Genomic DNA, 17,908 nt, shown 5'->3' with positions numbered 1-17,908 from the left:
GTCATGTATCACGATAACCATGACATACACAAAAACCTATGTATGAGATATCCACATATATATACCTATATTAATCACATATAACTCTACATATAAAATGATCAATGATGATACTCTATCACTTATGGTATAGGAGTTCTGATTTAGAATATGATTATGACATGAGTTTATGATCATAGGTTAGGATTATGGGTTTTGATTAAAAATAACCTTCTGGTTCAGAATCAACTGGATCATATATTAGTGGTATTTGACTTATGATTACGTTTTGTTTGATCGGTATAAGTGTACTGCACTATTACTAAGCTAAGCTTTTGCATTTTATAATATTGTTTTGCATATATGTGGAGGTCTGTTTATGCTGACCCCTTAAGTTTGCTAGATCTCAGTCTGTCTTGTTTGTCCAGACTGGGCCCTTTATCTTGTTTTTCTCAGATTCTCAGAGTTCTGAGTTTTATAACTTCAATAAACCCAATAAAACACCTTATCTCTGTTAACACTTGTCTCAAGGTGTCTGACACACACACACATTATATATATATATATATATATATATATATATATATATATATATATATATATATATATATATATATATATATATAATATTATAATCATATAACTCATATAGCTCAATACTATTACAACATCTGGCCTACCCCCATATGTCCTATGACATCAATTGTAATAGTTCATATAATAAGAGCACATATCAAGATTTTTCCCAACAAAGCTCCAAATTGCTCAGCATTTGCTGTCTTTATTTCATTGGACTGAATCTGAGCCTGTGTTAAACTCCTGAGAAACACTGAGGAATTATCATGACAATAGTTTGTTTAAGTTTCCTCAGCCAGTGCTTTTACTGGAATGAGGAAAATAGTCGCTATTTCACTATCAGAGTATGGGGCGAAGACTAAAGTAATCAATCTCAGATTAGCATATTTACTCACTTTGAGGATTGTCAATTGCTACCAAAACATTAAGCATGAAACAACTAACACTCAGTTTCACTTAACACAATTGTTGCATGCTAATGAATATTTTTTACACCATCATCTCTAGAAGAGGCCATGCAGACTAATTTGATGCAGGGTGCGGTGTATGGTTTGAGCATCGACAGGCTGACCCTCCACCCCTTAAACCTCTGCAACAATATTGGCAGCATTCATACGTCTATTTCCCAATCACAATCTCTGGATATAACGCTGACCACGTGCATTCAACTTCTTTGGTTGACCATGGCAAGGCCTGTTCTGAGTGGAAACTGTCCTGTTAAACCGCTGAATGGTTTTGGCCACCATGCTGCAGCTTAGTTTTATGGTCTTAGTTTTAAGCCAGATCTTCAGCAGACTTCTTAGATGAATCCTGAGCAGCACCACCTGGGGTATCAGAGATCTGTGGGTAACTGAGCTGTGGAGTAGAAGTCCTGATCAGGAAGGATTGTGGGTAGTTGAGCAATAGAGTAAATTTTGGAATCATAGGAGCTTGTGAGTAACATTGTGTCTGATTAAACGGTTTGGGAAGGCTCAGAGGGGATTGTGGGTAATTGAGCAGAAGCATAGACTGGGAAAATTGCAGTCAGAAGTTATTATTACTGTTGATGTTCTTAGTTTAAGATTTATTGTTATTGTTTATATTATTTATAAATATATAATAATCTAATATACTACTAACATAAATAATTAATCTATATTCCCTTCAGTGTTCATATTTGGCTTGATTTTATTTTTCCCGTCAAATTTTTTCAGACTTACATTTTTTACAATTGAATTTAAATACAAATGTGTTCCAAACATTTACTGAGAAAATTGTATGTATGTATGTATGTATGTATGTATGTATGTATGTATGTATGTATGTATGTGTATATATATGTATGACTGGCCGAGGCATAAAATAAATCACATGAAACCTGTTAAATATTTGATCATATTTTAGTGTACCTGTCAGGATGGGCCGGAAGGGAGGACTCAAATGCAGGATGCCTTTGTAAATAATAAACGTATTTAATGAGCTTGAAAAAATTAGGCAAGGCAGGCAAAAACATAGAGTGAAAAATAGTCCAATAATCCGGTACACAAGAACACAGCACAATGCAGGGCAGGCAAAACACAGAGTGAAAAACAGTTCAATAACGAGGTACACAGTACACAAGATATTCAATCTTCTTGTGTTTTGTCCACACTAGAAAGGGTTGCCCCACACTCTCCAACCAGTGCCGCCATCCTCCAGGGCTAACTTTACGGCTAAGAGATCCCATTTTCCTATAGGATATTACAGTTCTGCCGGACTGAGGTGCCTTGAGAAGAAAGCACAATTCAAGTCAATTCAAATTTATTTGTATAGCGCTTTTTACAATTGACATAATCTCGAAGCGGCTTTACAGAACATAAACATAGAACAAAGGTTAATATAAAGAATAATAGAATACAAAATTCAAGATTAATATTAGATATATTTAAATTTGTATGTATTTATCCCCAATGAGCAAGTCTGAGGTGACTCGGTTAGCAGTGGCAAGGAAAAACTCCCTAGAATGAAGGAAGAAACCTTGAGAGGAACCAGACTAAAGGGGAACCCATCCTCATATGGGTGACAGTGGAGGGTGTGATTATAAATATACAAGGATGGAGTCTTTGGTAGATTGCTGAGACAGAACAGCCCCCACACCAACATCAGATGCAGCCACCTCCGCAATAAACTGCTGGTCTGGGTCAGGGAGAGTCAGGATGCGAGTTGTCATGAAGAGGCCCTTGAGTCTGGTGAAAGCTTGCATGGCTTCAGGATTCCAGCTGAAGGCTTGGAGTGTGCAGGTTAGCCAGTGTAGGGGTCACTGACAGTGCTTATGAACTATGCTACCAGATTACAATCTGCATGCTACCAGGTGAGAGAATGAAGCACAAGGTGGTGGTGCTGCTGGTGAGGAATTAACATTTTCAGCTTTCACAGACAGATGATTCTCAAGGAGTTGTTGGTGCATGACTCGAACATGGTGTCTGTGTTCCTCCAGGAAGCGGAAAAAGATCAGAATATCATAAAGTAAACAAAGTAAACTTTTTTAAGGTCACACAGGACATCATTAACCAAGTCGTGGAAGACCGCTGGCGCATTGGTCAGGCCAAACGGCTGTGTAGCAAATTATTGGACATTATTGGACATGCCGCCACCATGGTTTTCTTTTTCACATAAAGAAAAACCCTGCCCCCACTAGAGATGAAGAGTGACGGATTATGCCAACCTTGAAAGAATCCTGGATGTACTGCACATGGACTCTCTCTTGGGTTTGGTCAGATGCAAAAGATGGCCAATAGCTCCAGGCAGGAAGTCAATGGCACAGTCATAGGGCTGATGAGGAGGAACAGGGGGAGGCTATGGTCTTGAAGACAACTCCCTGGTCATGGTTGTCCAGAGGCACAGAACTGAGATCCGAGGAAGGTTCCTCAGTCAAGTCGAGGCAGTGAATGTGGCAGTGGGTTCCCAAGTCCATGATGTGGTCCAGTCTGGTTGGGGATTGTGTTTCTGAAGCCAGGGGAATCTGCACCAAAGTCTTTAATAAGCTTAAAGATAATCATGTAAGGCAGGCAAAACCACAGAGTGAAAAACAGTCCAATAATTTGCTACACAGGCAGGCAGGTTAATACAGGGCAGGCAAAAACACAGAATACAGAAACAAACAGAGTCAAACCAGGCAGGGCTGAACAGGAACAAGGCAAGATGAAATTACAGTGCACAGGGCAAACTAAGAAGACCATCCGGCAAGGGACCATGTGAAAAACAGTGTCCTTATATAGTGCCTGATACCTACAATGCTGCCGCCCTGAAAGTGAAAATCCAAGGTGGCCGCAGCGTCTGGAAGAAGCGTAGCAAACCGGGAAGTCTGGAAGAGCGCTGACAGCACCTTGAATCTTGTGCCAAAAAAACGAAAACTGAGACTCCAAGAAGAACTAGCAGGCATACAGACACAGAGATCACAGTGGAAGAAATTCCTCCTTACTTCATAAAATTACATGACCTTTCTAAATTCCCCTGACTTTACAGAATCACTCCCCTATTTCCCAGAAAAACAAGTCTGCCCTGTTGTTTTTCCTGACTTACTTCTGCAACAATATGCTTCGTGGTTAAAAATGTTGTTAAAAATGTGTTCCAGAGATCTTCGTGTCTCTTCACCTCCGTATTTTTGAGTTATTTGCCACTCAATCTTCCATAACACAGATGTCCTGTATATTAATCCTCTTTTACTGTCAGCGTGTTATCTTTATGAGTTATCTTTATGAGTTATGATAAAAGTTCTTGATTATATTGGTTACGTTGTATTGCTGTTTTTGCTAAGCCCTTGCTGTTATAATGTTGCTTTGTATATAAGTGGAGTTCTATGTTAACTCCTTAAGCTTACAAAGAACTGAACATTGTTATGATCTCAGTCTGTCACTTTCCAGACTGGGCTTGCACATACTGTACAAGCCTTAGTTTCTCTATTTCTACTAAAGGTTAGCTTCAGCTTTTCCCTTAGACCCTCAATGTCCGAGTCAGCAGGTCCGTCCAGCTGGTCGCCTGATTCAGCGGTCTCACCCTACTCCCTACATGAGGCCTGTTTCAGCTGAACTCCTGACTTTCACTTCCTCACACATTGTTGATCAGAGAGCTCAGACTGACTAGGCCTGATAGCACTGAGTCTGGTTACTTTTACTAAGTTTATGATTACAATAAACTTCTTTTCTTGTTTACACTTTGACTCAGGTGTGGCCATTTATATGTTAGCCATATATTACCTTAAAACTATTATAACATCTGGGGCCTAAAACATCGCCTACATATGTCTTATGACACCAATTGTAATATTTTGCAAGGCTTAATACTTTACTTTGGTTATAGTATTATAAGGAATAATACTTTAATTATTTTTACTAAGATTTTTCACAACAACGACCTTTGCTCATTTTTTAAAGAGAAAGAATCTGGGAAATGCAATAAACACAAAAAAGTTATGAATCTTTAAGCAAACCAATCAGATTGACACACTATGAGGATGCGTGTGCTTTGTTCGAGTGAGTCACTGTCACCTTTTAGGTGTTTAGGGGCGGGGCTTCACTCACAGACCAGGTTTGAGAAGAAAAACAGGGACCAACCCGTCATTCCAGCATCTATCTATCTATCTATCTATCTATCTATCTATCTATCTATCTATCTATCTATCTATCTATCTATCTCTCTCTCTCTCTCTCTCTCTCTCTCTCTCTCTCTCTCTCTCTCTCTCTCTCTCTCTCTATCATAATGGCTGGACTTGACCCACTATCTCTCAAGGTTCAAGTCAGATGCCATTAGAATCTTCTGTCCCATGGTGCTGGACTGAACGTCTCCTGATAGTCTGTACAGCTGAGTCACTATCTTCAAACCAAGAATGAAAACCAAACTCTTGTTTATTTTTCAAACTCTGGAGTATTTCAACGAGTATTAATTTAATTTATACATGTTAACAATGGTAACGTGTAACATTGTGTGGCAGGAGGAGTGATTTTGATTACGTCATGGTGCAGGTGAAGTGTTAGCTTATTGGTAGCACCACGGAGCTATAAAAACAGGTGCATGCACGTTTACCTGGGATTAGTGATGGGAAGTTCAGTTCTTTTCCGCAAACTGGTTCTTTCGGACAGTTCCTTTTAATGAACCAGTTCAATAATCTAGTTCACCAGTTCTTTATTTTTTACTTTTTCTTTTTTAATACAATCAATTTAACACATTTGAAAAGTTCTTTATAATCATAAATTTAGTTGAATACGTTTCTTACATTTAAGTTTTGCAACTAAAACACCAAGTACGGGCATTGATGTTCAAACGTGGGTGTTTTACGTGTCTTAAAGATATAAAGTTAATAAACTAATCTTCATCAATTTACAAATGCTTACAAAAAAAGCATAATTTTGAAATGTTTCTTTCGCTCCATCAGTTGTATCAAAAACTAATGTAACTGAGTTAAACACTCATACATTAAATCATAACCATTTCCATTTGTTGCTGTATCAGTTCAGTGATTTACGCATGCGCAGTAACAGCTCATCCGTTCTCAGTACTGTATGTCGGACGTGTCCGAAAGAAACAGTTCTCAGTTCAGTGTACTGATGATTCATTGTATCAGTTCAGTTATTCAAGCATGCGCAGTATCAATAGCTCATCAGTTCTCGGACGCATCCGAAAGAAACAGTTCTCAGTTCATTGTACTGATGATTCGCTGTATCAACAGCTCATCGGGTCGTCCGAAAGAAACAGTTCTCAGTTCAGTGTTTCACGCATGCGCAGTATCAGTTACATATAGTCCGGGATATTAGTTTATTTAGAGTCGGAGGGGCTGTCAGTCATGACCAAAAGTGAGTAACTTTAGTAACTTGTGGATCAGCGCTGACTCTGTTTAGAACGAATCAGTCCGATTTGGTGAACTGGTTCATCCAGTTCACTAAAAAGATCCGGTTCAAAAGAACGATTCGTTCACGAACCGGTCATCACTACCTGGAATGCGTCACTCATTAATCTCTTTGATCGATGTTGTGACGGCCCGTAATTATTCCAGTCGGCGTGCCCCGCGTTGGTGTATGACTGCAGTGCTGTTTCCAAACCGGGTTCCAAACCTGTTTTCAAGTCCATCTTTTGTTTATTTTCCTTGTGGTTGTTTAATATTGTTTTGTCTGTTTTTTTTTTTATAATATATTATTTTTGAAGTATTTCACTTGCAATTTTGACTTGATTCTTCTTTAGTTTGCTGTTGTTCTTCAGTTGCATTCGGTTTTGTATTGCTTCTGGGTTTTGAACGGTTAATTTGGATTTTGTGATTTCTTATTTCTTAATTTACTTTCTCTTCAATTGTATTGGATTTAGTTTTAGTCTTTATAATTTGGTTACAAAGTCTATTTTCTGTTTCCTCTTTTACAATTTAATTGTTTTTTGGTGGAAATTGATTTATTGAAGCAACTATTTATTGGTTCTGAAAATTGAGTTAATGATTTACTTTTGTGTTTTTTGAGTTGACTCAGTCTTTAACATGGCTGTATTTTTTTTTTTTTTTTAAATTTCTTTATTTTTTTTATTGACAGGGACAAATGCATAAAACATTGCTTTATAAAATACAAAGTAGATGCCATGCATACAGGTTTATAGCCATGATTAATTTGCAACCACTGTCCCTGGTTAGGCTTGTAAAGTTAAAACAGAAATTACAGAATATTAAATCAAGAATTTATAGCTATTAAAATACATGCAATAAATACATTCCACCCATAAGCTAAAATGGGCTTAAATAAATATAGCAATCACTATAAGACAGAGTCTAGATATATTTAACAATAAGAAACACAAATGTATGCATAGGTTCTGTGCATGCTGACATTTGCAACCTTATGTTTGCATACATTGCATTGTATCCTATACAGTCAATGTTCACAGAGTTGTTTCCGTTTCAGCCACTGCTTTAAATGTGTATTAAAAACCTTGAACCTTGTTAATGTTTTAATTTCTGGTGGTAAATCGTTCCATAAATTTAGGCCTCTTAATAAAATGACGTCTGACCAAATGTTGCTCTACGTTTTGCGACTATACAGTCTCCACTAGTTGTGCCTCTAGTTCTTATTCCGCTCTTTTGTTTCACTACTAATTGAGTATTTCTGGTGCCAGGTTGTTCATACACTTAAAAATTAGTTTTAAAAATGAATAATTTACAAAACTGTCAAAGCTCAGTATATTATCCTTCCTTAGAATGATGCAATGATGCCATCTTATAGGTTTTTGGTCCATTACTTTTAATGCCTGTTTATATAATGACCTAATAGGTGTAATTGTTGTTTGATTGGCCTGACCCCAAACAGTGATGCAATATGATAGATAAGAAAATATCATATAATGCATAAATTGCTGTGCTGCCTTAATGGGTATATATTGTCTTATCAATTGAAAGCAGTCTTGACAGTTCTACACAGCCTCATTACATGATTATCAAACTTAACATGAGAATGTAACCCGTAGTAATTTAAATTCATGTACCTCAACTATCTCCTTCTCATCAATCTTTATTCTAAAATTTTTATTGATCATTCTTTTTATTGAAAAGCACATAGAGACTGTCTTATCATAGTTCAGGGTCAGATGATTGTTTCGGAGCCACTGTGATACACCATTCAATTCTTTTGAAAGCATTTCAGCTGCAATCTGAGGAGTTTTTGCTGAGACATTTATGTCATCTGCATACATTTGGCATTTGGCTTTCTTGCAACTGTATGGAAGATCATTTATATATAAACTAAAAAGCAAATGTATGCCTGAAATTGAGCCTTGTGGAATTCCGATACGACAAGTTTGAAAAGATGACTGGGTGGAATCTATTCTAACACACTGCTGTCTATGTTCAAGATATGATCTAAACCAAGTTATTGCATCATGTGACAAGTTACAATTTTCTAATTTATTTAAAAGAATTTCGTGGTTCACAGTATCAAAGGCTTTTTTCAAGTCCAGAAATACTGCTCCCACTAAATTACCTTCATCTAATGACTGTTTTATTGTTTCAATGAGGTAACAGTTTGCCAGCTCTGTTGAGTACTGTGGTCTAACCCCAAATTGTTTGGTGTACAGAAGATGGTTACTTTCAAGATAATGAACAAGTTGTTTTGCTACTGTTTTTTTCAAGAACCTTTGAGAGTGCAGGTAAAATTTAAATCGGACTATAATTTGAGACCTGATCAGGTGCCCCAGACTTAAAGACTATAGTTATAGTAGCTGTTTTCCATTGCTGAGGAAATTCATTTGCTCTAATAGATAAGTTTACTACATGTGTAACTGGTAGTAAAAGGAGAGAACTATTTTTTTTTATAAAAGCAGTATCCAAGCAAAAGTTGTCCTTGGCCTTAGATTGCCATAACTGTCTAAAAACTTCAGCAATTTCACTCTGGTCTACCTCTTTTATACAAAAAGATCTTGTTTGGTCTCTCAGTATGTGTTTTAATTGGACTGGTTGAAAATTGTTAGCCAAATCCTCAGATGATTGGATAAAGAATCTATTAAATTGATTTGCAATTTTAGTCCTTTCGTTAGTAACGATTCCATTTATATTTAATTCCGCTATTAATTTTTGTTGTTTAGGCACTCGATTAGTTAAAATATTTAGATGTTTCCAAAGTTCTGAACTGTTCCCTCCTAAGTCAGCCATCAATTTCATAAAGTAATCTGTTTGTGCTTTGAGTAACTCCCTAACTACTTTATTTCTTAATCCCTTAAAAACAAGTATATCTGTGTTAGTTTTTGTTAATAATGAATGTTTGAGCGCAAGGTCTCTTTTTTCATCAGCTGGAGAATATCCTTATTCAGCCATGGTAAAGCCCTTCTACGTTTTGGATACTTCAATAACTGAGTATGTTTCTGAATCACATCTGTTAGTGTTTTCATCATTGTAGTACAGCAGGTACAGCAGCATTGTAGTACAGCAAACTCTAAATCATGAGTTTGCCTAACATTATTCCAATTCATGTTCTGTAATTCATCTTCAAGTTGAGTTCTTTTATTCTTGGGAATACCTATAAATTCTAATTTATGCCGAATATTACAAAAGGAATATAGACAATTTTTGGATAGCTTTCTAACAATTAACATCATATTGTGATCAGAAAGACCTGTGATTAAGTTGTACGTTTTACTCACTCGCTCAGCTCTATTTGTGAAGATCAAATCAATGGCCAAATGGTACCGGGCTGCCCAACATTAATTTTTTTCCATTTTATGGAAATGCTGGTGTGTTTTTTCCATTTTATTTACTGTGGTGTATTTCTCTCGAGTTTGTGTGACTTTCCATGGACGAGAGGTTAACCGGGAGCTGAGAGACGTCACCCAAAGCCACACCAATACCGCGCATGCGCAAAATATCATGATGTCGGGCCGGGTTTAGGTGACGTCTGGAGCTGAGCGGCTGCAAGCGGCAGTGGGGTTGTAGCTTTGGTGAAGAGAAGGTGTGTATCGCTCTTCTCTCTGTTCACCGGTACTTTCTCATGTTTAGCAGTGCTTGGTGTACGTGTATATTGTGTTTGCTCATATTTAACTCACAAATTAGCAAAAATGAGTACCGAAACAGACATCGTTAGAAAGTTAGAAACTCTGCCGGTATTCTGGATTAAAGTCATGGTGGAATACCCTGAGATTGTCACCACAGCACTTAAATCCCTATTGCCATTTCCGACATGCTATCTGTGTGAAGTGGGGTTTTCTGTAGTGAATGCAACCAAAACAAAACAACGGAATAAACTGGACATAAGCAACACACTTCGGGTGTCATTGTTTCCTATTACCCCAGATGGAACCGTCTCCTTGCAAAGAAACAAGCTCAGGGTTGTCATTGATTTAGCATTGTAGTGAGTTAAAAAGGCATGTTTAAATACAATTAAATTAAAATTATTATAGCCGCCACCCCTCACCCCAGCGGGCCGTGGTAAAATTATCAAACATTGACCGGTCCGAAGGGAAAAAATGGTTGGGGACCACTGAACTAGATCAGTTTAAAATGATACATCATGTGAGGGGGGATTATATAAAGTAACAATATTAAACTTACTACAGTGATGCCCACACATTCTAAAAGTGTGTCCAAATTAATTTGGACACATTTAAATGTTTCTTTAATATAAATCAACACACCGCCACCCCTGCCAGTTAGTCTATCTTTTCTAAAACAAATATAACCAGGTACATCAATCATATGTGTTGGAGTATTGCTATTTAGCCAGGTTTCACTTAAACATAGATAATCCAAATTAGAATCTATCAGTAAATGTTGAATCTGATCTTCGGGTCCCATATAACCTTTGCATGATTCACAGTCTGAAAGAATCTAAATTGTCTTTGTTTACATACCGCATGACCAGTAGCCCTGGTGGTAACTTCACTGCAGCAGTTACTAGGCCCGAAATCGTGCCCGTAGTCTGGCCCGGTGGTAACTGGACTGCCGCTGCTGAGGCCTAGTTCTGGCCTAGTAGTTGCTGGGCTATTGCTACTACTGCCTCTGCTGAGGCCTGAGCCTATCCTGCTGGTAGCTTTGCTGCCGCTGCTGAGGTCTGAGCCTGGCTACTGTTGCAAAGGCCTGGCCCAATGGAGCTTGGCTACTGCTGAGGCTTAAGCCTGGCTCAGTGGCAGCTGGGACACTGCCACTGAGGCCAAAGGCTGGCCTGATGGTTGTAGATCTTCCGCTGCTGAGGCCTAGGCCTGGCCTGGTAGTTACAGACGCTTCTTACATCCACTGGTTCATGTTCTTATTGGTGAAGAATAAGACAATTAATACACATTTACTGTTCAGTAGCCATCAGTCCCAGAGGAAATGTATCTGTTGGTTCCTTCCTTCCAGTTGAATCATTCCAAACCAACACTGCTTTCTGTAAACAGTGTTTGGGCAAGTCATTGTTTTGGTCTGGGTTAAAATTTACTGATGGGCCAGGATTTAGTTGAATATCCCCACTTAGTAGCAACAAAACCAGTAGAATCTTGTATACATGCCATTTACTTCTCTTTGTATATTGTGTTCTGTCTTTAGTAGCAATTCCAGTATAAGGAGCTTTCTGACAAAAAATAGTATAAGCAATATAATGTCCATATCCCAAAAAATTTTGTCTTGATATATCATTTAAAGGTACAGAATGTGCAGGAGCAACTAATTGATTTCTAGCCGAAAAAAGGCCTTGAGCTGGTGAAACAAGCAGGAACCAATTACAAAGCAGCATTATCCAAATACATCCGTTTTCTCTGTACGTTTTGGTTAGTTCTCGTCTTTGATGCATGCATTTCTTTGAGTTGATGTATGTCATCTTTTTCTTGGCAGGGCTTGAGCACTAGGGGTGAGGGACTGGTTTTTGGTGGTGGTATTTCCTCACAAGTGTGCAGTGACTATCTCAATGTGTGTGTGGGTGCGCACTGAACAATTCCATGCTGGTCCAGGCTTGTTTTTACTGGTTCATGCTGGTATAGTGCTGGTATAATGCTGGTCAGTGCTGGTATAATGCTGGTCAATGCTGGTATAGATGGGTGGCCAGCATAGTCATGGTGTTATGAAGCAAAACGGGGCTGGTGTAGCAGGTTAACCAGTATGATCTTTCTGGAATGAGCTTTATGGGAACAACCTTTATTTTTGCTTGTGTATGTTTCTATGTAACACGATTAAAACACAATATATTGGAATATATTTAATTAAGTGCTCTTTCTTTTGCTCCCTCTTTTGAATAAAGAACTGAAATAACAAAGCTCAAAAAGCTTTGAATAACAAAGAATAAAAACATTTAAAAATTGTTTGTTAGGGATTAAAGTGTCTCGACAAATTAAATATAGTAATACCAACAACTGTTGAATTCCCGGGTTCCATGAGGGAAGCATATAAAGCATATAAAGCATACCGAATGATGGTTTTTGAAAGACACACACACAAATACATACATACATATATATATATATATATATATATATATATATATATATATATATATATATATATATATATATATATATAAAATCCATTTGTCTCAATTAAGAGGTAGTTAAGTTGTTTGTCTGTTTTTTTAGTAAAGCGGTAATTGAAGTGATATTACCCAGCATCAGCGTTTAAACCTTTAAAGCAACTATGTAGGTAAATGTAGTTCCTGCACTTTCCAAAAATAAATCTCGCAATGTTTTCGACTACATTATATACCTTACAGTGTTTATTGGAATTAGTATAAGTGCACGTGTTCCAGATCATCATGTTTTTGCCACCATAATTAGGATTTTGTTTTGGGGTAAATAAAAAAGCTTCTGCTTCTACATGACGTATCTGCTGAACACTGGGAATCAGAAAGTTTGCATGCGTGAGGAACCTGGATGACAGCTGCACGGCAGTTGTTTCAACTAACGAAATTAAGGACTTTAACTATGACATGTTTGAACAAACTCAGGTTTATTGGGTAGCTACTGTATGATGGAAGCAAGACTTCTTCTGCACAAATACTAATGCTTAAAGGTATGTAACTTAAGCAGCAGCTGTTTTATCGTAACTCGTTCACTGCACAATATAAACAAATTAGTGATATATAGTTTTGTTTCCTATTTTGTTTCTATAATTTTTCAGAGAACAAAGAAGACATAGAGCAGGAGTTGTCTAAAGGCAAATGACTCTATGACTATATATATATATATATATATATATATATATATATATATATATATATATATATATATATATATATATATATGGCTTTCTTCATATATATATATATATATATAAAAACTCTGCTGGTGTGATGGTCGGCCATCACACCAGCAACGAGCAGCAAATACTGGACCAGCATACCAGCATCCCAGGCTGGTCGGCCAGCACACTAGCAACCAGCAGCTAATGCTGGACCAGCATACCACCATCTCAGGCTGGTCGGCCAGCACACCAGCAACCCAGGCTGGTTGGCCAGCACACCAGCAACCAGCACCTAATGCTGGACCAGCATACCACCATCTCAAGCTGGTCCCAGCATGCAAAACATACCTTATGCTGGACCAGCAATGCTGGTTTTTTAGAAGGGCACTGGTTAAGGTTAATGACCAAGAGCAAATTAATAAAAAAAAAAAGGGTTCAGGAATATCAGGAATTGTTGAAGTTTTAGTCAGTCGTGGCAGAGCAGACACTTATTCAGGGCACCACTCATTTAAAACACACACACACACACACACACACACACACACACACACACACACACACACACACACACACACACACACACACACACACACACACACAAACACACACATCTAGAGGTCATTTAAAGCCTCCAATCTCCATGGAAATTAAACAGCAACCCAAACTCTGGACTAAATAAGTTGGAGTACTGAGGTAGCATTGCTAATAACCATGATCCAGTCACACAAAAATAATGTGTTAAAATATTTACTGCATTGTGTATGTGGTGTGTTTGTGTGTCTGTGTGTGAGTGTACCTTGCAACTTTTGTCTCTTTTGTAGAGCCACAAAGACAGTTATGGTTCCAATCAGAAGCAGCCGCAGAATTGCAGACACAGTGATAACAGTGGAAGCTGGAAATCCTGGAAGAGAAACAAACAGACAGTCAATTTATCAGATGGGATCAGATTCATCAAGTATTTATAGTTAGACTATGTGCATCTAAGCAAAATCACCTGCTGGAGGAGAAGCTGGAGTAGACAAGGATTTTTTATCAGAGTTTTTATCTGTGAGATGAAGAATTGGGGATGATGATAATGATGATGATGATGATGATGATGATGATGATGATGATGATGATGATGATGATGATGATGATGATGAAGGGCGGTTTTGAGGTTGAAACTGGGACTCATGGATCTAATTCAGTTAGATAATGAATGATATTAAGTGAGTGAATCTAGTGTATGACTGACAGCAGTACAGATGCAACACAATAGACACATTATACACTTTGTATGTGTGGAACTTCAGAAATACTGACTGCTGTTAGCTGACAAAATCAGCAGTTACAGGTTGATGTGAGCAATTGCTCTGTTGCTTTTAATACATCTTACAGGAAATATAGTGAAGAAAAAACTTGCACATGCACGGGAAGAACTGATTTAAGCCTAATAAAAATCTGCTCATCACAGTCTAAAAACAGAAGTTTGAAGGTTAAAAATAATATCAAGTAGGTTTAGTTCATTGTGATAAAAAGCTTGTTTCTAAAAAAATAACTTCTATATTTGTAATATATTTGAATTTTTTCAGAACTTTATTCAGAACTTTTTTTTATTCAGAACTGCTAATAATATCACCACAGATTAGTCTTAGATGGGATGTGTACTGCGTCAGTGCTTCAAAACAAAGCATCTGTTATATCAGAAAAGTTACATAGTGTGTCTACACGTCTCTACAAACTCACCAGTGACTGTCAGGTTGATCTGTGTGAAATAAACCTTGTATCCATGATCAGATGTCCAGGCTTTTTCAGCTCCACACCAGTATTCAGAGTCCTGCTTAGTTACATCTCTAATACTTACAGTGAAGGTTTGTTTTTCTCTGTCATCATACAGGGAGAATTTCCCAAAAGTTTATTTTTTTCTACTATCTTTAACAGAGTTCTTTTAAAAACAAGCAAAATCTTGCGTCCTGCAGAGAAACTTGGGGTCACTCTTGAGGGATTGTGGGAATTTACATCTGACAGGTAAATCTCCTCCTATATGGACATTCTCACTGATGGACTTCTGCAAAAAAAACAGATCAGTTTACATGTGTATTTGTGTCCTAGCTCCTATTAACAACACATACACAGTTCTACAGTATATTTGCATAGAAATATGACCACATGTTTTTTTTCTGCTTAAAAGACATAATTAATGCTCCTCACCTTCTGTTACATTCAGTGTCACTACAGTGTAGACCGCCAGTTTATCAGACACAACAACACCACATTCGTATGTTCCTGTGTCCTATATAATCAGCTCTCTGATAAACACACTGAAGAATCCTGCACTTCTGTTGTCATGAATTGAGAATCTGCCATCATGTGACCATTCACTGTTCGGTTTTGTTTGTTTTTGATTAAAACACCACTGATGTGTTCCGATCTTACAGAATTATTTTGATTTGTCTTTATATTCATCCTCATATCTGCATGTTAATTCTTCCCCCTGCATATGCAGTCACTTCTCTAGAGACCAAGGACCCTGTTGGGAGCAAGTTCTAAATCAAATCATGGTCAACTCAATTAATCACTAACCAAAAATATTTCTGTAAGGGTTCAACACTATACTGTTCTGTACAAATAAAGAAAGGAGATAAAAACCAGTGGGTAAATTCAGGAAGATTCTCACTGTTTGATGACAGCAAATCATCAGAGTTCTGGGTGATGATCAGAGAGCTCACTGTACAGGACACTGGGACGTACCAGTGTGGAGTTGATAAAACTTTAGTGAAAGACATTTACACACCGGTGGAACTGAAGGTAAAGGAAGGTGAGTCTCCCACCACTGCCTTCTGTTTATCTTTTCAAAGATCTAGTGTCATTAAGTGTTGTGGAAAATACAAAGTAAATGTACTTCATTTTCTCTATTTACTTTCTATATATAAAATTGTCATTTAAAGAGAATTCGCAATCCCAAGAATAATTATTTGTCCATTTTTCCTTTGTACAATGCTGATAAACTATTTCTGTCTATTTTAAATTTAAATTCCCGCAATGCTTTTTAAAATATATATATAAATCTTGTCCTCTTTGTTTGAAAACTAATAACATATAACCTGTAATTGACCATCAGAGCAAAAGGACTGCATATATGACTTAATTGATCTTCATACACATACAGTAGTTATCTCTGTATGCTGTAGCATACTTGCACTTGATAAGGATTCCTCCTCCTGAATATCCTGTTACTTCCTTTGAGGCTCCTCCATCTAACAAAACACCAAAAAATCCATCTGAGCAAAACCTTCCTTCATGTAACACTGCTGATGATAGTGAACATTATTTTGAAGTGCATTTCTTTACCTGAGATCAGACAGAAGGTGAAGATGAGAAGGATCTTCATCCTGAGTTCACTCTCACAGATCTCTATACCAACTCTCCTTCAAAAAGATCTTAAAGCTCCTGTTCTGTTACACACGGTTACTCTCTCTTTCTGCTCGGTGAATGTGTCGTGTCTTCATCTGTGTATTAACCATAAAATGATGCTACACCCATTTCCCCTTCTATCTGTGCGAGAAAGAGCTGAACAGGAAGTGTGTCTGAAATATGTGTGAACTGAATTATAGGCATAATGCAAATGCTTTCAAACACAAAAACAAGCCTCTGGTCAGTTACATTTACATTTTTACATTTACAGCATTTGGCAGACAGCCTTATCCAGAGTGATGTACAAAAGTTCTTTTAAGTTTTTAAATACATTAAATCTGGTTCACCAGGTTACAGACATAAGATACGGGGTTTATCATAAGGGATTTGGTAGCTCAGTGGCTCCGATTCAAAACACTGATTCTTTCCTAAAAAGCCAAAAATGGACCAGCTCCCTCTTACCTCAAAGCCCTCATCATTCCTCGCACTGCACCCCGCAACCTCCGATCTACCAGCACTGCTCGACTGGTTCCACCATCTCTCAGGGTAAGAGGCAAGTATACTACAAGACTCTTCTCTGTTCTGGCACGAAGGTGGTGGAATGAACTTCCCCTAGAGGTCCGGACAGCCGAGTCATTGGCTATTTTGAAGCGGCGGTTGAAGACCTTCTTATTCAGGAAACACTTCAACTAGCACTTCTTTCCTTATCTTTTGCATTTAAAAAACAAAACAAAACAAAACAAAAAACCTTTGACACTTTTTCATTGTAACTTTGAACAAATGTTTTAAACTCATGGTATCTTAAGTATGTAACCTAGTGAACCAGCATTAATGTATTCAATGTTAGAGATTTAAGCACTCATGTACGTCGCTCTGGAAGCGTCTGCCAAATGCTGTAAATGTAAATGTAAATGGTTAAGGTGTTCGCCTACTGATCGGAAGGTCCTTGGCTCAAATCCCAGGTTCACCAAGTTGTCCCTGATCAAGGCCCTTAACCATCAATTGCTAAGGGGTATAAACTGAAATAAAAATCACTAAAAAGTCACAAAAAAGTCACTCTGTATAAGAGTGTCTGCTAAATGCTGTAAATGTAATATACCATACCCTAAAACACTGTTCAAAGGTGTATTTTTTACAGTGTGTAAACAATCATATGAAGGTGTTTGAGTGTTTAATATTCTTATAGCATTCTTCATGTGTGCATCTTTCTCTGTGTGAGTTATTTCTCCTCTTAGTTCTACAGTATTTACTTTAATGATGATATATATTAATCTATGTCAGTGTGTTTTGCTTTACTGCAGGAAATCCTATACTGCCCTCTAGAGCTCAAGTAGTGTAACA

At 37.5% G+C, this 17,908-nt stretch overlaps 1 long non-coding RNA gene across 2 annotated transcripts; it reads right to left on the bottom strand.

The window, feature by feature from the left end:
* Positions 1 to 1,982: 1,982 nt before the first annotated feature.
* On the bottom strand, positions 1,983 to 16,745 carry LOC113640789. Of its 2 annotated transcripts, none has more exons than XR_007140522.1 (6): positions 16,505 to 16,745; positions 16,321 to 16,410; positions 14,900 to 15,221; positions 14,169 to 14,352; positions 13,971 to 14,075; positions 1,983 to 2,299 (listed from the first exon to the last, which is right to left on the bottom strand). It is a non-coding gene; the product is annotated as an uncharacterized LOC113640789 (long non-coding RNA). The 2 variants fall into 2 exon arrangements; XR_007140523.1 differs by having other exon boundaries at positions 16,350 to 16,410.
* Between the last annotated feature and the right edge of the window lie 1,163 nt (positions 16,746 to 17,908).

Source organism: Tachysurus fulvidraco, chromosome 5 (assembly GCF_022655615.1).
Source record: "Tachysurus fulvidraco isolate hzauxx_2018 chromosome 5, HZAU_PFXX_2.0, whole genome shotgun sequence".
Taxonomy (NCBI): domain Eukaryota; kingdom Metazoa; phylum Chordata; class Actinopteri; order Siluriformes; family Bagridae; genus Tachysurus; species Tachysurus fulvidraco.
The sequence above is the reverse complement of the archived record's forward strand: the minus strand, read 5'-3'. Positions and strand labels throughout refer to the sequence as shown.